Genomic DNA, 25,984 nt, shown 5'->3' with positions numbered 1-25,984 from the left:
ACTTGGGGCCCGTGTTCTTACCACCCAGTGATCATTAATGTACCCCTTTGTGTCCATACAGCAGTAAACCCAGTAGAGGAAGAAAGGGGGATGAGACAGAGGGAGAACACTGAACGCATTTTCCAAAATTTATTTCCCATGGAATTGCCATCCAGATGGATTTTCCTTCCCTTTCCTGCTGACTCCCCTAGCTTCCAGATCCATTCTACTCAGCAGAAGGTGCCTCCTTTAATTCCAGGTGGAACTACTTGGGAAAGAGGCTGGAAATGAAAAGAGAGGGAATGCTAGAGGAACTGTGCTTCCGTGGAAAAAATCCTCATCCCACCAACTTTACAGTTGATACAGTTACTTTACAGTTGGAAAAGGAAATGCAGAATATCACAGTCTTTGGTACCCTACCTGATAACAAAGTTCTGGTTACAGGTCACTGGATAATTATTTTGAGGGAAATTCTTTTTCTTAGAGCTGGTCATGCAGGTCAGAAATGAATAGGTATTAAAAATCTTCACTTCGAAATAAAATTTTCTGGAATTGATAAAAATATTAGAATTGCCTTTGCAAGGGCAAAATAAGTTGAAGAATTCACAGAGAAAACATTTTTTTCCAAGAAATTGTCTCCCAGTTTCCTAGTTGAGATGAGATGTGTCCTCTTGGTAAAATGGATGAGAATGAACTGTTCTTCTGTACCTTCCAAGTGTTCTCAGTAAACTAAGAGTTAAACAGAAGCTTTCATCTCAGTGCTTAGAACAATGCTTTGCACATAGTAAGTGCTTAATAAATGCCATTATTATTATTATCTCCTTTGTTCCTACATTAGAGTTGTCCTACACCATCACCTAATCCTTGGAAACAAATGACTAGGGAATGGTGGTTTATGAAAAACTAAGTTAAAAGGAATGAATCTTGTATGGAACAAAGGACATTGAGAATTATTTTCCAAATGAATAGAAGCATTTTCCCTTTGTATACAAATCTGAATAGGTTTGAATTATTTTTCTTTTTACCAGACTCAGTTTTGTTCACATAGAAACACTATTTAAGTAGCCAGAATACATTTAATAAGAATGGCACCCTGTTTTACATCAGAAAACAAATATGCTGGACACAAAGATGCAATGTTACCTGTAAAGATTTGCCTGAAATCATAAATAATAATCCTTATAAATGTGGTTTTCTTCATGCACCTCTACTGAAAACAGTAATAATAATGATAATAATTGCATTTGTTAAGTGCTTACTATGTGCTGAGCATTGTTCTTAGCGCTGAGGTAGATTCAAGGTAATCAGGTTGTCCCAAGTGGGGCTCAAAGTCTTAATCCCCATTTTACAGATGAGGTAACTGAGGCACAGAGAAATCAAGTGACTTGCCCACAGTCACACAGCTGGACAGTGGCGGAGCCAGGATTGGAACCCACAACCTCTGACTCCCAAGCCTGTGCTCCTTCTATTATACCACACTGCTTCTCTTATGAAATTCAGGTCTGAAAGAACATAAGATTCTGAAAATTGGACAGGCCAAGTCAGTATTCTCATGGTTATTAATTCCCATTAGGTGTGTGTTTGATATGTGGACATAATGATTTTTGACTAAATGTATTATCTTCACTGTACAAAGAAAAGAAAAATCAAAGAGAAGAGCTATGAAAATATGGCTTTTGAGTTCACTAAACATTTAGTGCATGTCAGCTTGCTGGTAAGAGAACGTGGGATCAGCATGGTAGACTTTTTCCTAGGACCAACTCATCCATGGTAACTCTCACCAGTGGAACATACTCAGTTAAACAGGTAATGTGGGAAAGACTGTGTCTTACGTGTAGCTGGGGTCTTTTTGAAGCATATGAGAGCCTGGAGATACAGGTCCATTTGAAGCTTTAATGTATTTTAATCCATCAAAAAGACTAGCCTTAAAGGAAGCTGAAAAATCCATTCCTCTTTCACCTTTTGCTCAGGTGTTCTCAGTAAATTTTGCTGTCTTGGTCAGTGTCTATTTTGTTTGGCATTGGATTAGAATGAAAGTAAAAGAAAATGAAGACAAAATCCAAAAGAGCTGCAGGACACTATTGTAACTGTCTACATTCCCCCTTATAAATGATGGATTACTTTTTCCTAGCTATTTAATCAGATCTTCAAACAATGCCACTCCAATTCCTCAGAGATGGTGAGGAGGCCAGCATGCACAGATGGTAGAAAGGGAAACTATAAATATAGATTAAGCAATGGGACTGAGCATGGTGGGAAATACATAGGCCTCTCTGTTTAAATTTTGTCAATAAGTGGTTACCATATATTTCCAAGCTCAGTGTGAGCTCTACGTTGCACAGCTGTTCAGTTTTGGCCTGCCCATGGGGTTCTGACTGGGAGTTACCCCTAGCAACCAAAAAAATCTGCTTCTTACTGAAGCATGGACAATGACCTATTGCCTCCAGCATTTACTCGTGGTGGTCATTTTGAAGTTTCACTATCATCTTCTGTAAACAGTCATCCTTTTTGGTACCTAGTCATATAGGGGAAAAGAACAGCAGAAGAACAACAACTATAATCTAGAAGATGTAAATACATTTACCATCTCTTCCGAAAATGTTCAGGAAGAATAAAACTTTGCTTATTCATCTAGTGCCCCGAGTGAAATCATTTCACTTGCATTGTGGAAGAGAAAGTCTTCACCACTGTTTTCATTTGCAATAGTGTTGCGACTTCGAATTTATGGATAATATTTGTGACCTGTGAGCACTATCACACAGAGGAGTAAATAAAGAAAAGTTCAACTATAGAGTGATAATAAGAACAGATGGGCCAAGAAGTTGTCAAACAATGTTTCTCAGAAGAGAGGCCCCTGAAGAGTGAAAAGCCATGAACAGTGGCAACGAATAAGTTAAATTCATCATTAATTTGAATGATGCTGATTTCATGAATAATTCAGCGTAACTGGGTATTTACATTATGCCAAGTACACTTGGCCCCTATGACTCCCTTCTGAGAAGTGTTTTGTCCAAATCCGACCTGAGACATAGCAGTTAAGCTGTCAAGATTTGGGGTGGATTTAATAGGAAATTCTGTGACTAGTCAGAGTTTGATGTGGAAAATGAGTGGAAAATAAGGAAGGAATAGAGAATCAGCGTGGGCTAGTGGAAAGTGTCAGGGGATCTGGGTTCTAATCCTGACTCCACTACCTGCTTACTGTGAGACCATGGGCAATTCACTTAACTACCCTGTGCCTCAGTTTTCTTACCTGTAAATTGGGGGTTAAATTCCTGTTCTTCTCCCTTAGGCTATAAGTCCCATATAAGGCAGAGACTGCTCCCTACATGATTACCTTGTCTCTAACCCAGTGCTTGGCACATAGTAAATGCTCAACAAATACCACAGTTATTGCTAATATATCTGGGTCCCAACTTTGTCACAAAAATAAACATTATCCCCAGTATGTGAAATATACACTATGCTATCTTTGTTTTCCAAATTGTAAATTAATTATGGGTGCTAGATATGCACTGGATACTAAGAACAATAGGAACTCATTGATTGCCCAAATCTCCTTGGAAGGATTACAGATTAAGAGTGTTGCTAAAATATTCATGTTTTCCTATAAAATGGGTTGTTGTACAACCTAGATTTTGTTAAAATATTTCAGTCCACCTTTGAACAAAAGTTGTTAAAGTGGTCTATAGACTGCTTTGCAGGCTTTTGTTTTAATATGTCATTCATTGGAAAGGAAAACTGTAAAGCCTGAAGAACAGTAAAAAGTCTATAGGCAAAGAATTGTCCAAGAGTATATTAAATACCACTAACTATGTACAGTCTTACTGAATGTTGGTTTTAAATAGTAACTTCAAAGAGAGTGTAGGAGACAATGTGTAATTGCACAGTTAGTCTTAACACTTTAAGATCTGTTAGCATTAAATTTTCTACAGTATCAAAATGACTATGTAAAATAATGTAAACCAAAACAAAAGTGAGCTACTTGTTGATCTGGTATTAGTTACTGGTAGATTGATTAAGTTTTATTAACATTTCTTTACTGTGGGAAGTTAAGTCTTAACTATCTTTGTAAGGCTAAATTATTCTTCATTGCCACTTCTGCCACTTGTCTGTAGTGTGACCATGGGCAAGTCACTTCACTTCTCTGGGCCTCCCTTACCTCATCTTTAAAATGGAGGTTGAAACTGTGAGCCCCAAGTGGAACGGGGACTGTGTCTAACCCAAATTACTTGTATTTACCCCAGTGCTTAGTACAGTGCCTGGCACATAATAAGTGCTTAACAAATATCATAATTATTATCTTTATTCATCCAATCCTCAACTCCACAGAATGTATGTAAAAATCCATCATTTGTTTGTATTGATGTCCGTCTCCCCCTATTGACTGTAAGCTCTTGGTGGGTAGTACTCTGATGATTCAGTTCATTCAATTGTATTTATTGAGCACTTACTATGTGTAGAGCACTGTACTAAGCACTGGGGAGAGTACACTATAACAATAAACTGACACATTCCCTGCCCACAACGAGCTTACAATCTGAATTTCCCCCATTAGTTTCCTGCCCTAAGCACCTCAGCAGGGCAGCAGCTGGGAATAAGGTAAGATGGTTCACTGTGACCTTCTCCAGGGAAACAGCACACTCACTGCTGTAGTTAACTGTTGTACTATATTCTCCCAAGAACTTAATTCAGTGCTCTGCCCACCATAAGCACCATACATTCCATTGATTTATTGATTAAGTGATTGTCTACTCCTCTGTTCTATCCTCTTGCTCCTATTTAAGTTTTTTCTCCATTGAACCTTAAGGGAGGTATTCATTGATAGCTAGTTTTGGTCTCGTGGATGGATTTGGGGGAGCATAGTCCATGGTGGCAGTTAACTTGATATTTATCTATCTTCAGAAAAATTGGATGAATTCTGTCTTATACAATCACCTGTAAATATATGAGCAATTATCTTATCTGAGTTATTCATTCATTCATTCAATTGTATTTATTAATAAAATAGAGTAATAAATATGTACAAATATACACAAGAGCTGTGGGGAAGGGAGGGGGGTAGGGTAGAGGGAGGGGAGGAGGAGGAGGAGGAGAGGAAAAAGGGGGGGCTCAGCCTGGGAAGGCCTCCTGGAGGAGGTGAGCTCTCAGTAGGGCTTTGAAGAGAGGAAAAGATCTGTGTCTGGTGGATATGTGGAGGGAAGGCATTCCAGATCAGAAGTAGGATGTAGACCAGGGGTCGACGGCGGGACAGGTGAGAACGAGGCACAGTGAGGAGGTTAGCAATAGAGTGGAGTGTGTGGGCTGCACTGTAGAAGGCGAGAAGGGAGGTGAGGTTGGAGGGGGTGAGGTGGTGGAGAGCTTTGAAGGCGAGAGTGAGGAATTTTTGCTTGATATGAAGGTTGATAGGCAACCACTGGAGATTTTGAGGACAGGAGTGACGTGCTCAGAGCATTTATGTAGAAAGATAATCTGGGCAGAGTGAAGTATAGACTGAAACGGGGAGAGACAGGAGGATGGGAGAACAGAAAGGAGGCCAATGCAGTAATCCAGTTAGGATAGGATGAGAGATTGAACCAGCAAGGTAGTGGTTTGTATGGAGAGGAAAGGGTGGATCTTGGCGATGTTGTGGAGGTGATACTGGCAGGTTTGGTGACAGATTGGATGTGTGGGGTGAATGAGAGAGTTGAGAGTGGAGTCAAGGATGACACCAAGGTTGCAGGCTTGTGAGATAGGAAGGATGGGAGTGCTGTCTACAGTGATGGGAAAGTCAGGGAGAGGACAGGGTTTGGGAGGGAAGATAAGGAGCTCATTCCCATTAGTTTCCTGCCCTAGTTTCTAGCCCATTCCCCCTGGCCTGGAATGCCCTCCCTCCACACATCCGCCAAGCTAGCTCTCTTCCTCCCTTCAAGGCCCTACTGAGAGCTCACCTCCTCCTGGAGGCCTTCTCAGACTGAGCCCCCTCCTTTCTCTCCCCCTCCTCCCCCCCTTCCCCTCGCCTTACATCCTTCCCCTCCCCACAGCATCTGTACATATGTATATATATATATATATATATATATGTATATATATATATATATATATTTGTACATATTTATTACTCTATTTTATTTGTACATATTCTGTTTATTTTATTTTGTTAATATGTTTTGTTTTGTTCTCTGTCTCCCCCATCTAGACTGTGAGCCCACTTTTGGGTAGGGACCATCTTTATATGTTGCCAACTTGTACTTCCCAAGTGCTTAGTACAGTGCTCTGCACACAGTAAGTGCTCAATAAATACGATTGAATGAATGAATGAATGAAAGGAGCTCAGTCTTGCACATGTTGCATTTTAGATGGCTGGCAGATATCCAGGTGGAGATGTCCTGAAGGCAGAAGGAGATAGAAGCCTGGAGGGAAGGAGAATGAACAGGGGTGGAGATGTAGATTTGGGTGTCATCAGCATAGAGATGATAGCTGAAGCCATAGGAGCAAATGAGTTCACCAAGGGAATGAGTATAGATGGAGAACAGAAGGGGACCAAGACCTGACCCTAGAGGAACCCCTACAGTAAGGGGATGGGAAGGATGGGAAGGGGAGAAGGAGCTCGCGAAGGAGACTGAGAATGAGCAGCCAGAGAAATAAGAGAACCAGGAAAGGACGGAGTCTGTGAAGCCAAGGTTGAATAGCATTGGACAGTGTCTTGAGGAGAAGGGGGTGGTCCACAGTGTCAAAAGCAGCTGAGAGGTTGAGGAAGATTAGGATAGAGTAGGAAACGTTGGATTTGACAAGAAGGAGGTCGTTGGTGATCATTGAGAGGGCAGTTTTGGTGGAGTGTAGGGGACGGAAGCCAGAATGGAGTTATGGCTACCATTTGTGTCCCCCATTCCATCCTATCTCAAACATATCAACGATTTTGGTAGACTCATTGGGATATTTGAATGCAATGTTTTAAAAAAAGAATTGCATTTCATGGTATCTTGAAATGTACTAGAGCTCCAGGAAAACTGTAGTAGTAACACAGCTTAGAGATTAGATTTCAAAAATGTCAAACACAATCAATATACTAAGAGGAGGCGTCTTGAAAGGAAGGTTTAAAATAATATCTTCACTATTATGTGAAAATCTTGCTTATGCGTGCTCAGAGTTTCTGCTATTCAGTGATTCAGATGACCATTAAGTAAAATTCTCCAACATTGTACCCTCACCTGCTTTACAATTTCAAATATCCCCCTGCCCTTGGGTCATCTTCATCTGACTAACTGGCACTTAAAGTCAATGTGTCTATAATCAAATTCATTTTCTCTCTGAAACTTTCCTCCTCTTCCTATATTTTTCATCACTGCCAACAATCCACCATCATCCTCAGGACTTAGTATAGTACTCTACACACAGTAAATGTTCACTAAATAGCTACAACTGATTTATATATCTCCACTTGGATGTCCTGCTGAAATCTCAAACTTCACATGTCCAAAACAAAACTCCTTATCTTCCCACTTGACCCCTTGTCCTTCCCCTTATTTTCCTATCACGATGTACAGCACCATCATCCTTTCTGCCTCACAAGCCCAGAACCTTGGCGTTATTCTCGTATTCAATCTATCACTAAATCCTGTCAATTCCACCTTCACAACATCATTAAAATATGCCCTTTCCTCACCACCCAAGTGACTACCACATTAATCCAAGCACTTATCCTATTCCTCCTTCATTTCCATATCAGTCTCTTTGGTGACCTCCCTGCCTCGTGTCTCTCCCCACTCCAGTCCATATTTTACTCTGCAGCCAGAAACATTTTTCTACACAAAAGAGTTCAGTTCTTGTTTCTGCACTCAAGAGTTTCCAGTAACTACCACCACCTCTGCCCATCCACCTCTGCTTAAAAGAGAAATTCCTTACCACCATCCTTTAAGCACTCAATCACCTTGCCCCATCCTAACTTATCTCACCTCACTGCTCACCTACTACAACTTAGACAACACACTTCCAACTTACTCCCTATACCTTGATCTCATCTTCCTTGCCATCGATGTCTTGCCTACATTCTGCCTCTATCCTGGAACACCTTTCTCTTCAAAACAGACAGATATGAATTACTCTCCCCACCATCAAAGCCTTATTGAAGGCACATCTCCTTCAAGATGACTTCCCTAAGTAAGCCCTCATTTCCTCTTTTCCCACTCCCTTCTGCCTCACCCTGATTTGTTCCCTTTATTCACCCTTCTCTCAGCCCCACAGCACTTATTTACATATGTGTAATGTATTTATTATATCCTCCTCTAGTCTGTAAGCCCATTGTGGGCAAGGAATATGTCTATCAACTCTGTGATATGTATTATATGTAATGTATCAATAATGTAATCAGTTTATTAATGCTCAAGCATTAAAACAAGAGAAGTGTGGTTTAGTGGAAAAAGCACGGGCTTGGAAGTCAGAGGTTTTGGGTTCTAATCCCAGCTCTGCCACTTGTCAGCTGTGTGACTTTGGGCAAGTCATTTAACTTCTCTGTGCCTCAGTTACCTCATCTGTCAAATGAGGATTAAGACTGTGAGCCCTACGTGGGACAAACTGATAACCTTGTATCTATCCCCCCACTGTTGGGTAGGGACTGTCTCTATATGTTGCCAACTTGTACTTCCCAAGCGCTTACTACAGTGCTCTGCACACAGTAAGCACTCAATAAATACGATTGAATGAATGAATGAATGAATTTCCCAGTATTTAAAACAATGCTTGGCACATAGTAAGTGCTTAACAAATGCCATAATCATAATTATTGTTATTATTGCATGTATTAATGTATTAATACAAGGTAATATATTGTACTTAAGTGCTTAATACAGTGCTCTGCACACATTAAGCACTCAATACAATTAATTGATTAAGCTGATTGACTCTCTTGTCTCAGAAGTGCAAAATGTAGGCGTTGCCTCTGATTTCACTCTGTCATTTGCTTCTCAATAACGTTTTATCTCTAAGTCCTGCCAGTACTTTTTCTTCATTATTTCCTAGATTTTCTCCATTCTCTTACTACAAGCACGTTGATGAGGTGTAAGCTCTCATTTCTTCCTTGTCTACCTGCCTTGAGAGTCTCCTATCTTCTGTCTCCCCTAAGTACAGCTGCACGTTATTGGCTTCTTAAAACACCTCCTTTCCCTCCTCAAAAGCTTCCACTTACACCTATTTTTTTCTTGTGTAAAACAAATCCTCCTAATACTTGATTTTAAGGTTCTCCAACAGATGAATTCCCTTAGCCTTTCCACCCTAGTCTCCAGCCACATTCCAATTCTTGCTCTCTGCTCCTCCTGATATAAACTTCCAACTGTGCTTCTCTCCCCTCTTTGATCATTTGGCCCAGCCTTTTCCTATTCCTGGAAATCCTTCCATATCTCACCCCCTGGAAAGCCCTACTAAAAGGTTATGTCCTCCAAAACTCATTTCCCAATACCCCACCTTTCTGTTAACATCACCCCATTAGATACCTTAGTAATCATTTTATACCCATTCATTTTTCATTATAATTTATATCTATAGTCATTTACCATTTGTATATTGTCAATTGGTGCCTAATAGCCTCCAATAGATTGTTAGTTCTTTGACTGAAGGGATCATGTCTTTTAATTCCATTTTGTGTTTCCAAACACCAGGTGAAGTGCTCTGCACACAGTAGGCACTTCATAAGTGCTGTTGATAATGTTCCATTTCATATAAATTACTCTGAATCATAATTTGCCACTTGAAAAATAGCCTCTGGTCAAGTTGTCCTCCTCTAAAGAGACATTTCATACTTACATTAACTTCTTTATTTTTAAAAGTTTTTATTGAATCACGAGAACATTATATTGAATATATAACAGTTTTAAAAAGTTCTTAAGATACAAACAGCATCCAGCAACATGCGTTGCATATGGATGTGAGAGACACTTCATGAGGCAAACCGTGGTATACTTATGCTTAAAGCAAAAATAAAATGCCCTCCCCTTTTTCCTCATTGTTTTGGGCTTGGGTACACTTTCCGGCTTTCTTTCTCTTCCTCACCCTAAAAATGGTCCTAGCCTTCATATCTACCCATCTCATTACCTCCTAACTGTATGAGCATTTAGAATATCTGATGGAAGAGGCATTTTAGCAGGGTAAAGAAAAGGGTTGTGTAATCCTTCATAGTCTCCAACTAGACAAAAGAATTGTTTTCCTCTCTCCATCAATCATATAGAGGTTCTTAATCGGTCTCAAAATGGACTCCCTAAGCGTCATTTTTTATATTGTTTTGCTAGTGAATTAATCAGCATAATCATGCATATATAACCTGGATTTTTGTATTGCCAAACCTGAATGCTTAACTTCTTAATTTCCATCTCCTACTGCTGTGCATATTGCCACATGAATTAGGAATGCTACAATATGTTTTGACAGCCCTAAATAATAACTATGGCATTTGCTAAGCACTTACTATGTGTAAAGCACTGTTCTAAGCCCTGGAGTAGATATAAGGTAGATATAAGATATGAGTAGATATAATCAGGTTAGTCACAGTCCCTGTCCCACATGGGGCTCACTATTTTTTTTGTTTTGTGCCCCCAAATTAGAAGAATATCATTAAGGTCCAGAATGGGTGTTGGAAAGCTATAAAATATGTCTTCAAGCTAATATTCAATTTCCATCCGTGGGGCCCCAACACTGACAAATTACTCAGTATATAAGCACTCTCAAGCTATGGATGAACAAAATAGTGGTTCTGACACCTGCATTGCAACAACCAATCATATTTATTGAGCATTTCTTGTTTGCAGAGCACTGTACTGATCATATGGAAGAGTGCAATACAACAGAGTTGGTAGGTGTGTTCCCTGTCCACAAGGTGCTTACAATCTAGAAGGGGAAGCAGACATTATACTACATTAAGGATCGGTACATGAGTACTGTAGGGATCATGGTGGGGTGATTTTCAGTTGCTTAAAGGGTACAAATTCAAGTGCAACAAGAAGTACAAGTATAAAGGGAAAGGGAGTAGGAAAATAAGGAATAAGTTTGGGAAAGTCTCTTGGAGGAGATATGATTTTAATAAGGTTTTGAAGGTAGGAAGGGTTATTGTCTGTCAGATGTGAAGGAGAAGAGAATTCCAGACCACAGGCAGGATGTGGGCAAGTGGTTGGTAATGCGATAGATAAGATCAAGGTACAGTGAGTAGGTTGGCATTTAGTGAAGTGAGCATGCTGGGTTGTAGAAGGAATCAGTGAGGTAAGATAGGAAAGGACAAAGTGATTGAGTGCTTTACAGCCAATGTTTAGGGGTTTCTGTTCGTTGTGGAGGTATCTGGGTAACTGCTTGAGGTTCTTGAGGAGAGGGGAAACATGGGCTTTTTTTTTTTTAGTAACATGATCTGGACAGTAGAGTGAAATATGGATAGGAGGCAGGGAGATCAGTGGGGAGACTGATGCAGTAGACAGGTAGAATAGGATAAGTGTTTAGATCATTGTGGTAGCAGTTTGGAGGAGAGGATAGGGCAGATTTTTGTGATGCTGTGAATGCCAGGAGTTGAATGAATTTACCCACTCATTTTTAGAGTGACAGCAATGGGCTACTAATGTAGCATAATTAAGATAAGTAAAATAGGTCATGAATGTCACCCTGAAAACCTGAACAAATTGACTTGATTAGCACTTAAATGACCCCCAAATATATATTTTTTTCTGTTTTTTTTCCCTTCTTCCAACTGTTGAATGCAAGAATTTGACTCCAGAAACAAGTTTGGAGGAAGGACAAAGTTTGGCTCTTTGCCATTTGTAATTGAAATCCATTTGATTTATACTGACTATCCTTATTATGGTGTTAAATATAGACTAATGGTTTAGTATGGATTTATGTAATGAGGTCAAAAGTTGATTGTAAGGCAGCTTGGTTTAGGAAATGGGCAATCGCATAATAAGATTCAACAGTACTCCTACATTCCAACAAATCTGGCAAATTCTTCTGTTGTTTTAGAGGGAGATTTTTTTTAACCCTACCAATCAGATTCATCTCCATCTTCCCAGGCTTCACATTCTCCCCATCGCTCTTTGTTTTTTGTTTATTTTTGTGTCCATGGGTTCAAAAACACAATGCGTTAGAGAGATTTGGGCAAACTCCTAGGGCAGCACTGGTAGTTCTGTAGACAACTAAAATCTTTTCTCTGAGTGACTAGTAAAAGTAGGCCTGTCCGGCCCATATCCTCCTTTTCTCTTCCTCTCAGCTCAAGAAAAATCATATGTAGCATATTGAAGCATTAATTATTTAGTTTGGGCAATATGAAGTTCATTTTGAAAATGAAATTATTCAGAAGTCAAAGAAGAATTCAGAGAGAGCTCTCTCTCTCTCAGCTGACTCTCCTTAGTCACCTACCTTTTTGGAGCCATTTTGATGTAACTGTAATTGGTTCAGAATTGCACTGCCAGGGTCAGTCTATCATTTTTAGATTGAATATCGAGATTTGTAATTATAATGTCTTTTATTTCCATTTATATTCATTGGGGTCCTATTCTGTTACTGTTACTATTCCTTCTTTTGTCACTTGAGTGAGTTGGAGATATCAGGGCAAGGGAAGGGTAGGGAGGGGAATACTTACTTCGGGGAAATTCTACTCCCTTTCATAGAACGTTTTCATTTCTCTAATGCACTCTAAAGCCAGGAGACCAGTCATCAAGAATGGTGATTTACAATTTAAGAGCACTTAATATAGAATATGTCCTTGTTGAGGAAGATCAGTTTGGTCCCCACACAGCCATAATGGGAATTTCATTTCAGTGAAAGGTACAATGGGGGCCTTCATTTGTATTCTTTTGAACTATATCCTGTCCACATCAATTCATGAAATATACTGGCCATTTGGAGTTTAACATCATCCCAGAACCATTACATATTATTTCCAAAGTGCAAGTTGTAGTAAATAACCTTAACTCCCATTTTCAGTAAACATTCACAAATTGAACATGGGTTTGGACTACAGCAGAAGCAAAATCTCTTAGTGCCACATTTTTTACTGATTCATGTGGTGTCCTGAATGCTTCCTGAGCCCTCATGTTGCAAATCCTAATTTTCCAAAACTTGGTCAGGGATACTTCATTCCAAATTTTCCTAAAACCTTCCCCCACTTCACACTGGCTTTTTTTCAGTCAATGGTAACTATTTATTGAAAAACTCACAAAAGCCATGTAAAACTACAAGTGCTAACCGTAGTTTTTATATAATGCCATTAAACCATAAAATAAGAAATGCTATTTAGTGACACATCAAGTCCAAAATTTTGTCTCAAACAATGGTAACAGGATTAAGTACCATGTGATGATGCCCTCATTGACAGTATGTTATATCTATGACCACTGGAATGGATGTCAAGTTGAACCACCATCACACAGTTCCTCCAAGCACTCCTGACGTCCCTTTGGAGATAGAATCCTGGGATGGATGGACCATTAATCCGAATCAGTAATTATATTGCTCTAGTTGTAGATTTATACAGACAAGCCAAACACTGAAGTGCATCCATAGAAAATTATTCATGCTTGAAAATGCAACAGAAATCTATCCTTGCTGCCTTCATGAGCCCACTGTTGAGTCGGGACTGTCTCTATATGTGGCCAACTTGTACTTCCCAAGTGCTTAGTACAGTGCTCTGCACACAGTAAGCGCTCAATAAATATGATTGATGATGATGATATGCCCTGATTTGATGGATCAAATGGGTGAACATGGCAGGCAATGCCTTAATCTCAAATCTGCAACCTGCTACTGTCTCCATAGTCAATTTTCATATACTACTAGTTGATAGAACCCTTGTCATGTAGTGACCAAAGAGAGAGGAACCAGATAAACCTATTATTCTCTTAGTTCTTCATTCTCCATGGAATTTAGACTGAGCTATCCCTGAGGTAGGGACTCTTCTACAGGAATAACACATTCACTTGAAAGAACTGGGCTCAGTTGGACTTGAATCAGGTTTTATGGCCACCTGAAAGATCATGGACACCATCCGATTCAAAATCAGGAATCTGACATGACTTTGCCTGAAATCTGTTGGCATGCTGTAATTGTTTAAAAATTTTAGATGGATTCATATGAGAGTGAAGCAATAGCCTATGTCTTTTCTTCTCTCTTACTTTGGTTATGAATCCTGGATGAAATAGTTTTTCACTGTTTTTATTGACATGTCAGTGAAGGAACAACTGGGAATAATGTATATTATATTTGTTTTCATCAAAATCATCTCGGGGAAATCCTCCTGGCCATATCTGTAATTCTGTACTGAAAAAATGCAGTGAAAATTTTGATGGTTTGTGTGTACTTGTCCTTTTCATCAAAGAGGATTTAGGGTAACGAAAGATGATAAGATAACAAAAGTATACGTGCAACACTAGGAAATAAAAATGTAAACAAATCATGGTTGTTTTAATTTGTGGTTAGAGGATTTTGGTCACTTAAGATTTTGTCTTCATGTACCTTCCAATAAACCTGCAATATTTTCAACTTAATTGAAACAAAGCAGCAACATTCATTCCTTCATTCCTTCAATGGTATTTATTGAGCGCTTACTGTATGCAGAGCACTGTACTAAGCGCTTGGGAAGTACAAATTGGCAACATATAGAGACAGTCCCTACCCAACAGTGGGCTCACAGTCTAGAAGGGGGAGACAGACAACAAAACAAAACATATTAACAAAATAAAATAAATAGAATAGTAAATATGTACAAGTAAAATAAATATAGTAATAAATATGTACAAACATATATACAGGTGATGTGGGGAAGGGAAGAAGGGAGGGGGCTCAGTCTGGGAAGGCATCCTGGAGGAGGTGAGCTCTCAGTAGCGCTTTGAAGGAAGAAAGCTAACTTGCCAGATGTGCGGAGGGAGGGGGGAGGACGTAGGCCAGGGGTCAATGGCGGGACAGGTGAGAACGAGGCACAGTACGAAGGTTAGAGGCAGAGGAGCGGAGGGTGTGGGCTGGGCTGTAGAAGGAAAGACAGGAGGTGAGGTAGGAGGGGGCGAGGTGATAGACAGCCTTGAAGACGAGAGTGAGGAGTTTTTGCCTGATGCGTAGGTTGATTGGTAGCCACTGGAGATTTTTGAGGATCTTCATTCCTAAATTGAAGCTTGGAATCAACTTTTCTCAAATACAGAGCATTAATAATTCACCCACTCTGAAATAAGTTGAGGGAAAGAAAACCATTTCAAATGTTGGCCGCCTTGATCAAATTTGTAAAAGCATCAAGCACTGTGTGACTTCATAAATATTAAACAATGAAAAGACTTTAACAGGCTGGATAACATGGAGATCCAGGCTTTTTGCAGCATGAAGATGTAGTAACCTTTCTTTCAGGTTTGTTTGTTACATACATTACCTCACCACTATCAACAAATATTCTATTTACGGTTTATGGTAGCAATCATACCATGGCCCTTTATGAGACAGTCAATTTAATATAGATAAAAAGGTGTTCCCTTGTGGGATAAGACAAAACTAACCAGTAACATGCTCTGACAATATCTGAAAATCATTCCATTCCTAGTGGTTAGTTGTGTGAGACAAGAATTATATTTGCATTTGTTAAAGAACAAGTCTCCTGATTTTTCTTTTAATTCATTATTAAAGTTTGATGATGAAGTGGCTTGCCATCACTGCTATGAACTACTTGGCAGGGCTCAAAATCAGACATGGGCCTTGAATAGGGCAAATGCATTAGCACAGTAGGAGCTGTCTTTACAGTAAGGAAGGGTGTATCTGTCACACATCAATCCTGTCAATCATACTTACTTGCATGGATACTTCATTGTCAAGGATGCCTTGAAAATGAAGCTCTATCTACATTTACTAGGAACACAATAGAAGTAACATACCTGGAACCTGCAAGGAGCTTCCAATATAATGGAAGTAAATGGGCACCAACTGCTGATTATGCAAAAAGCAATAGAATGAGATGTCATAGTTAAGATGATGTTATAAAAATGAGCACTAAGGTGACTGCGGTGGTGGTGGGTGAAAGTATGATCGGGAAGTTGGGGTTAATCGGGGAATGCCTCTTAAAAGGGAAGGGATTTTTAAGGTTGCTTTAAAGGATTTGAGGGACTTGGTTTGGTGGGGCTCCCGCTTGTACGGAATTCCAAGCAGGAGAAAAGGCATGAGTAATAGATGGGATTGCTGGGAGGGATTTAGAGTTAGAAGGTTAATTTGAGAAGACCAAGTAGCGTGAACTGGGGTTAGGGTCAGCTTCAGACAATAAGGAAGAGAGGAACTGATTGAAGTGGGTGGCTGTAGGACAGTGAAGTTAAAAATATGAAAGCATCCAGCCAGGTCAGGAGGGGGGCTCATGTTAACAGGGACCATGGAAGGGAACACGACTGCTCTGGAACAAGGTGAAAGATTAATAATAATAACAATAATAATAATAATAATGGCATTTATTAAGCACTTACTATGTGCACAGCACTGCTCTAAGCACTGGGGAAGTTACAAGTTGATCAGGTTGTCCCATGGGGGCTCATAGTCTTCATCCCCATTTTACAGATGAGGTAACTGAGGTACAGAGAAGTGAAGTGACTTGTCCAATGTCACACAGCTGACAATTGGTGGAGCCGGGATTTGAACCCATGACCTCTGACTCCAAAGTAGTAGTAGTCTCCCCAGGGAAATTCTCTGGGTGCTCAGAATTGGATGGACTTCTGTTGGACTACCTGACGTAACACATATATCATGATGCAGTGATGTCCTATGAGTTGGGAGGGAACAGTGTTGTTTTGTCCACCTCAAGGTAGATAAATAATGAAGCCAGCCCTGGCAGGGTTGTAACAGGTATAGGAAAAGTTCCAGTTGAGCCCCCACTGTTTTTTTTAAATTGTACTTTCAGTCTTGTTCACTGAAGCTTTTTGACAGTATCTGAGTCTTCATTTAGGGCTGAAAACACCTAGTGTGGTAGGTATCTTTATGGCTTCTTAGTTTTCCCAAGTGCTTAGAACAGTGCACGTGGATAATAATTGGGGCATTTGTTAAGCACTTACTATGTGTTCTAATCATTAGATATAAGATAATCAGGTTAGACACAGTCCCTGTTCCACATAGAGCTCACCTTCTTAATTCCCTACTTACAGATGAGGAAACCGAGGCACAGAGAAGTTAGGTGACTGGCCCAAAGTCACACAGTGTCTGAGCTGGGGTTAGAATCCTCGTCCTTCTGACTTCCAGCCCTTGACCACACTGCCTCTCATTAATGTGATTGATTGATTGATTTGAAGCAAATCCTCCCCAAATTTCTGCCCTCTATTGGACCTTGCTCTCAAGATAAAAATTTGGCAGCTATGCAGGAGAGTAAATAGAGCAAGGTGAATTCAGCTGAGAGGAGCCTTTAAGCCAAGGCTTATGATCTTTTTTTATGAAAAGAAATAGTTATTTTAGAGTTTTTTCCAGAATAGAATAATATGTTCTGCAGAGTTTTTTCAAGATGCTGATATGGCCAGTTTATATATAGAAGAGACTTGAGACAGAGACCGATAACCAGCTGAGAGGTGATGAGGACTTGAGGGTGAAGGAGAAGAACAACAAAATATTATAAAGAGCGAGCTAGAGACAGACTAAATATAGGCAATAAATAACACATATCTTGACTATGTGTGTTGGCTATGCCAAGGTTTGAGAATTAGGGATTTCATTCATTCAATCGTATTTATTGAGCACTTACTGTGTGCAGAGCACTTTACTAAGTGCTGAGGAATGAGTATTCCAACAACGCAAACCTGTTTAGTTACACTGTTGGAAGAAGCAGGTTGAGCATGCGATTTGCCATAGAAACAGTGCGTACAGCAACTTGAATTTTCCTCTAAGTAGGGTTTAGCAAGAATGAGATCCCTGCTTTATGAGAGAATCAAGTGTACTGGTGTGTGCTATATGTAAGTTGTTTCTGGATAAGCTGCTTCACCAGATGTTTGATGCAGATTTCCCTAGAAAGCTTCAGGATTTTGTCCACTAGCCCACACTGCTTAGACATGTAAGCTTGTAGAACCAAACCTATATAACAGCTACAACTATAATAATATAACAGCCTCTGTATATCATTTGAACCCTCTTGAGACTTGAATCATCTTTCAAGTTAACAGTGTTTTGTATGGGAGCTCTCAAGTATGAGGAATGTAGCCCCAAAGATGACACCCTGGGTTGTTTTGAAAGTTTTAGTGTCTCCTGCAAGTCACAATTAAATACCTAGAAGCTAATTCACTTCCTAATTGATTCTATTTTGCTTTCCCAATGTCTTAAGCAGTTTTTACTCTGGATCATCAGCAATGGTCTAATTATGTAGTTGAATGAAAATATGAACCAACAACATTGTGGTATATCTTATAGTGAAGCATCCTTATACTCTGGATGGCTTTACCAGTACCAATTTATCAGTGGTCAATTCTAGCTCAGTTGCTTCATAGAATGTATTTCATGACTTGTTGCTATACTTCAGTTCCTAAATTATTGTCCATGAGACTCTGATTTGTAGCAACTCGAGTCACTATATAGTGAGACTGACACATGCTGTTAATGGGTTTGTGAACAAAGAAGACCAGATATATTAATCATTTAACAAAGATATGGAGATAATTCATCTCTACCTCTGTGGGGTTTTTATGAGAATTAAGTAAAATAGTATCTGTGTGAGGTTTTTTTTCTTTAAGAAGGAGATAAAGCTCCTTTTTTAGATATATATCAAAAGAGTAACACCATGTAATTGCTTTTTTATATTACTCTGATATTTAAAATGAGCATAACTCCAAATCAGTCCAAATCCATTTTCCCTAAAATAAACTACTGAAAAGGGCATACATTTCTTTGGGATTTGGATATTTTGGTTAGCATTCACTTAGTCTGATGGTATTTACGCATCTGACACATCTGTGCAATTCCTCTGAGTTTCTCCTGCAAAGTGGAGATGCTGTTAAATCACTTCAAACAGTAGATTATTACCTAATGTGAGAATTATCTAGGCTTTGGGTCTCTCTTCCTCCTCTTTCCTGCAGCTTTCTGTTAGCCTATCTGACTCTTCATATGAGCATCACCAAAAGATGGGCAAAAAGAGAAAAAAAATAAACCCCTTCATATTGTAAACATGGTAGTATTTCAGGAAGAGACAATTTGGTACTAGGAAAAATTATCACCAATGTTTAAATTTTTTTTGGTATTTGTTAAGTGCTTACTATGTATCAAACACTATTCTAAGCATTGAGGGAGATACATGTTAATTAGGTGGGGCACAGTCCCTGTCCCATGTGCAGCTCACAGCCTAAGTAGAAAGGAGAACAGGAAAATTGAGGCACAGAAAAGTCATTACTTGTCCGGGGTCACATATAATAATAATAATAGTATTTGTTAAGTGCTTACTATGTGCAAAGCACTGTTCTAAGCACTGGGAGGGATACAAGGTGATTAGGTTATCCCACGTGGAGCTCACAGTCATGTCATTTGCCTGTTCTTTATGAAATTTTCCCACTTCAATAAGCAGAAGTGATAGTTTCTGTTAGTTAATATATTCATATTTCTGAAGCTTTTTGAAGTCGTCTGGCACAGATTATTATTGTCATTTAAGAGTTGACATCACAGGATGCTGAAATATAGTTTATCATTTGAGTTTTTGGATAAGTCTTTAGTGCTAATTCCTGAATCACTGTAATTAACTCCAAGACTGATAAGTTTTCCACAAGCAATCTCTATGTTTGCATCCCAATGCCTTTTAATATAGCATTTGTGTTACTTCCCTATAATTGAGTCAAATTTGGTAAGTACAAATTTAAATGGCAGTTCTTTGCAGTCATAATACTGACTGAAGTTTTGTTAGTTTTTAGATACAGAGATATAGCCTGCGCCTGACAGTTGGGCAATCACTTGTGGCTGTCAAGATATTGTAGTCAAAAGGAGCTGTTGGAGGAACATCCAAACCCACCACACTTAGGTCTTGGGATGGATTTTGAAATCCTGCTCTTTACAGTCAAAAATTTGAAACCTTGAATACGGTATATCACCAAGGTTTCCCCCTTCCCGTTTTTCCAATATTGTTAAGGTAGTCTCTTGAGTATCTGTAGATTTAGATCTTGGCCTTATCTAATTATTGACACCTATTTAGTTTCTTTTTTTATCCAGAGCCAAGTCTGGTACAGCTACTATGGCACATGGAAATACATCATTATTGCCAGCACAAGCTGATTGGCATTCATGCTTGAGTGTCTTTTTATTTTCTCCTTGGCTGCTGGGAGCAGCCCGAGCAGCTCAGAAACTAAAGAGCTTCATCTATTAGGCGTGACAGATTTGTATTCAGCGGTAAATGCCTGACCTTGCTCAAACTCCCTCATCCATTCCCATCATTCCCTCCCCAGATGAAAGATTCTGCTTAACTCCCGCTTCCTGTCTGTTGCCTTGGCAACAAGGACTAAGCGGTTCAGCCTAAGAGAATAACTAATAAAAGCATATCTTGCTTAAAGGAATAAAGTGTTTTTTAAAAAAAAGATTTTGGGCCTGCCCAAGCTTAAATAGGACGATTGTTCCAAGTTGGGGTTTTCAAATTATTTGAATCAGAGTAAAGAATATGTAAATATTACAAAACTGTGAAATGGCTAATAAGTGAATTTCAATGCTACCGGATTCTAGCTAGAGAACAAAGAATTTAAGCTTTTAGCTTCCATTTGAGTTACATAATACAAACCCACATAATGAGAACAGAGTGGGTTTGTAATGAAACTGGCATTAACCTCTTAACTCTGAATGAGTGGGTGGGAGAAAATTTACCAAGATACAGCCTTGAACTTGGGAGGTCTTTGCAAATCTCGGATGGATTTGTACCATACATGATTTTTTAATCATCTTCTTATGAAGAAGTTAATCTACCATTTTAATCCATTAGACATGTGAGATTAGAAAATGTGATTTTATTTCTAACCCAAGACGGCAATCTTTAAATCTTTTGTTCTACATAAATCTTTAATAATGGATCTTAGGACAGCCACAGAACTCAACTTTTCTGGAGATCTTGCACTTCACAATTAGCCTGCTTTCAGCTAAAAGGTAAATTCTTATACCCTCCATCAAATCCTCCATAATATTTTGGAGAAAATCATCCACTTTCATCAACCCTTACAAACTATTTTAGGAACTTTGTAAAGACCGAGCACTAAAACCCTGACCTGTAAGAGGCGAACAGATCTCTTTCTTAGTCTGGCAAGTTCCATAGGCTCAGTCCTTCTTTGTGTTTACTTTTTGTTTTTTGGGGGTCAGGACTTCAAAGTTCTGCATAGGGTCTCATTTTTCTCTTTATGTTGACTTGAATTCTCTCCCAAAGTTTTCCATCACTGGAAACATTTTCAGCAAATCTAAAAAATGAAAAAAATTCAACATTGATCTAAACTTCTCTACCCTTGGCAGTTTTATTCATGTACAGGTTTAACTTCTGTTTCAAGCATATTATTATGAATATATATTTTTATTTTTACAGAATCTGAGCACATCAGCTAAAATTCCTGAATAAGACTCATAGTTGAATCTAGAACTAAGTTATCCCACAAGATTCATGACATTCTTCACTTGATAAAGAATAGTACACCTTTCAAGGATTTATAGACTCTAATTACAATGGACATTCTAATTCTGAACTGAATTTTCTCGAGGTTGAATACATCTTCAAATCTATTCCTCTGTGTCATGGTGTTTTATAGCCCTTATGTCAAATCACAAGAGTTCAAGTTGGGAAAATGCTGCCATTTTATGATCTACCAAAGTCTGACAAGCTATCGAAGGTTGTCCAGTTAAAGCAACATGGAAAAGTAGAGTGGCCTAGTGGATAGAGTACAAACCTAGAAATCAGAGGATCTGGGTTCCAATTCAGGATCTGCCACTTGTCCGCTGTATGACCTTGGGCAAGTCACATCTCTGTGCCTCAGCTCCCTCATCTGTCAATGGGGATTGATAATAATATTAATCATAATAATTATGATAATTGTGGTATTTGTAAAGTGTTTACTATGTGCTAAGCACTGTTCTAAGTGCTGGGGTAGATATAGGGTAATCAGGTCATCCAAAAGGGCTCACACTTTTAATCCCTATTTTGCAGATGAGGTAAATAAAGCACAGAAAAGTTAAGTGACTTGTCCAAGGTCACACAGCAGACAAGTTGTGGAGGTGGGATTAGAACCCACGTCCTCTGATTCCCAAGCCAGTGCTCTTTCCACTAAGCCAAGCTGCTTCTCTATTTGATTATCTTGTAGCTACCCCAGCCCTTAGTGCAGTGCCTGGCACATTTAACAAATACCATTAACAGCAACTACAACAACAACTCTCTCCTCGACCCCCTCCAATCTGGCTTCCATCCCCTACATTCCACGGAAACTGCCCTCTCAAAGGTCACCAATGACCTCCTGCTTGCCAAATCCAATGGCTCCTACTCTATCCTAATCCTCCTCGACCTCTCAGCTGCCTTCGACACTGTGGACCACCCCCTTCTCCTCAACACACTATCTAACCTTGGCTTCACAGACTCTGTCCTCTCCTGGTCTCCTCTTATCTCTCCGGCTGTTCATTCTCAGTCGCTTTTGCGGGCTCCTCCTCCCCCTCCCATCCCCTTACTGTAGGGGTTCCTCAAGGGTCAGTTCTTGGTCCCCTTCTGTTCTCTATCTACACTCACTCCCTTGGTGAACTCATTCGCTCCCATGGCTTCAACTATCATCTCTACACTGATGACACCCAAATCTACATCTCTGCCTCTGCTCTCTCTCCCTCCCTCCAGGCTCGCATCTCCTCCTGCCTTCAGGACATCTCCATCTGGATATCTGCCCGCTATCTAAAACTCAACATGTCCAAGACTGAACTCCTTATCTTCCCTCCCAAACCCTGCCCTCTCCCTGACTTTCCCATCACTGTTGATGGCACTACCATCCTTCCCATCTCACAAGCCCACAACCTTGGTGTCATCCTCAACTCTGCTCTCTCGTTCACCCCTCACATCCAATCCATCACCAAAACCTGCCGGTCTCACCTCTGCAACATTGCCAAGAGCACCCTTTCCTCCCCATCCAAACCGCTATCCTGCTCATTCAATCTCTCATCCTGTCCTGACTGGATTACTGCATCAGCCTCCTCTCCAATCTCCCATCCTCCTGTCTCTCCTCACTTCAATCCATACTTCACGCTGCTGCCCAGATCGTCTTTGTGCAGAAACACTCTGGGCATGTTGCTCCCCTCCTCAAAAATCTCCAGTGGCTATGCATCAGGCAAAAACTCCTCACCCTCGGCTTCAAGGCTGTCCATCACCACACTCCCTCCTACCTTACCTCCCTTCTCTCCTTCTGTAGCCCAGCCTACACCCTCCGCTCCTCTGCCGCTAATCTCCTCACTGTACCTTGTTCTCGCCTGTCCCACCATCGACCCCCGGCCGACATCATCCCCCTGGCCTGGAATGCCCTCCCCCCGCACATCTGCCAAGCTAGCTCTCTTCCTCCCTTCAAAGCCCTACTGAGAGCTCACCTCCTCCAGGAGGCCTTCCCAGACTGAACCCCCTCTGTCCTATCCCCTCCTCCCCCTTCCCATCCCCCTGTTTACTTCCTTCCCCTCCCCACAGCACCTGTATATATGTATATATGTTTGTACGTATTTATTACTCTATTTTATTTGTACATATTTTATTTGTACATATTTACTCTATTTTATTTTGTTAATTTGTTTTGTTGTCTGTCTCCCCCTATAGACCTGTGAGCCCGCTGTTGGGTAGGGACCGTCGCTATATGTTGCCAACTTGTATGTCCCAAGTGCTTAGTACAGTGGTCTGCACACAGTAAGCACTCAATAAATAAGATTGAATGAATGAATGAACAACAAAAGCAAGAGATTGTCTGCTCTAATTACAGCTACTACTACTAAATTACTAAAGTGGTCACAAGAACACGAAGCTATTTTTGCTGATAGAGCTAACAGTAGAGATACTTTGCAATGGGATTTTCAACTGTGCCTGCAAAATCTTTGACTGTTGGGTTAGCATAAATTATGTGATGGCCAGAATATTCATACCACTTAAATTATTTTCAAGAGGATCTCTTGATCTCAAAGAGCACGGGCTTGGGAGTCAGAGGTCATGGGTTCTAATGGCTCCACCAATTGTCAGCTGTGTAACCTTGGGCAAGTCACTTAGCTTCTCTGTGCCTCAGTTCCCTCATCCATAAAATGGGAATTAAGACTTTGAGCCCCACGTGGGACAACCTTATCACCTTGTATCCTTCCCTGCGCTTAGAACGCTGCTTTACACATAGGTAAGCCCTTAACAAATGCCATCATTATGATTATTATTATATTTCTGTTTAAGAGCTTCTCTTTCCCCCTTATCAAGGAGATTATCTAAAAGTGCCAACTGGAAGAAGTGTTGGTACATGGATGAAAGCTATGTGTTTCTTTTTTCCTTCTCTTTCATTTTTGAGGCATGGATGCTGTCCATTTGGTAAACTTGGTAAATAATGAGTGGACTTTAGACAATTCTGACTCAAATAAAGAATAACAAAGTCCTTTGCATAGGAAGGCAACAACGCTGGTGAATTGGATGATTCTGCTTACTAGTATGTGGTCGTTTTCTAAAAGGACCCTGCAAATATGTATTCCGTTTGGCACTGGACTTGTGCATTATGTTTTTCTATCTAGTATCAGATCCAGGGATCTGTGCCTTTCTACTCAAGGAAAGCTGCAGAAATTGGATTTAATTATGGGGTGTTTAAGGAATGGCTCATTTGAAACCCAGTGACTTCCTTTATTGAAACGCTCAAGTTTAGTCAAGGAATCTGTTATCCTTTCACTTCATTCACTTAGAACTGAGAGTGATGAAAGAAGTGAAAAGGGATCTTGGGCAAATGTAATAATCAGCTTTCAGCATAAGATGATCATTATGATAAAGTGGCTTAATTATTGTGCTGAAAATAATCATAATCACTTTATGTATATTGCATATGAAAGATAACAATCAGTCGTATTTATTGAGTGTTTACTACATGCAGAGTACTTGGGAGAGTTCAATACAATGGAAATATATGCCACTAAAATTGCCAATAAGGTCAGTAGTTTAAAACTGAAAATTTATTGTCTTGCCAATTCCATCTACTGACATAAGGGTAACATAACCCTACCCTGACCACCCCCCCTCACCACACACACACCCTGCTATAACCATCTTCACCCCATAATTCTCCTCTGTTGTCATCTTCCACTCCTAACCATGTCCACTGATAACTCACCTCAATGCTACCCATTTCCCCAGTAGTCTCTTCCACCCACTAAAATTGCATTCTGAAATTCTGTGTGGCCTCAGAAAGTTCTGTTCCACTGAGTAACTTTTCCCTTCATTCTAGACCTGTGTATTTTTCACTCACCCCTCCTACTCGTTAAGCCTGGATCACTCCATGTGATACTATGTCCCTTTACTGTTTTGTCCCAAGGTAATCTCATCTTCTCCTACTCCTCCTTACTCAATTCCTTGCCCTGTAATGCTGCTTCACACCATCTTAGCCCTTTCATCTCTCACTTCAATATTCAAAACACACATAATGTTCCTAACACTATATCTTAATAACATCACCCACTAACCTCCTTAACCCACTTCTGCCTTCCTGAATGACATTTACGCCTTTTCTTCCTATTTTAATTTGGCTCATCTAGACTGATACCCTAGGAGTATCTACATGGATGATCTTGCTGGCTGCCAGGGGCCCACTTCCCCACACTACTTAATTCTGCCAACCTCTTACTAAAATGCTGCATCAACCATACTACAACGTGAAAATGTATTTAGCCTTGTTATCACCAGGGATTGTACATTTTTCATCCTCTCCAGCTCTTATTTGCCTCTTTCTGATCAAAATATCTTATCCTGCCTCCTCATATTCACATCCCCCACCCCCCATCCTCCAATCACAACACTGAAGAGAAAGTTCTCTTGTAGATAGAAAACTTGATAAATATAGAAACAAAAAGTACAGATAAACATCCACTTTTCTGAATG

The 25,984-nt window shown here is 39.9% G+C and overlaps 1 protein-coding gene across 1 annotated transcript in view; it reads left to right on the top strand.

The window, feature by feature from the left end:
• DCC (DCC netrin 1 receptor) overlaps positions 1-25,984 on the top strand; it is a 1,045,544-nt gene that overhangs the window by 624,773 nt on the left and 394,787 nt on the right. The gene's annotated exons all lie outside the window — the stretch shown is intronic.

This window comes from Tachyglossus aculeatus, chromosome 3, assembly GCF_015852505.1.
Source record: "Tachyglossus aculeatus isolate mTacAcu1 chromosome 3, mTacAcu1.pri, whole genome shotgun sequence".
Lineage (NCBI taxonomy): Eukaryota > Metazoa > Chordata > Mammalia > Monotremata > Tachyglossidae > Tachyglossus > Tachyglossus aculeatus.
The sequence above is the reverse complement of the archived record's forward strand: the minus strand, read 5'-3'. Positions and strand labels throughout refer to the sequence as shown.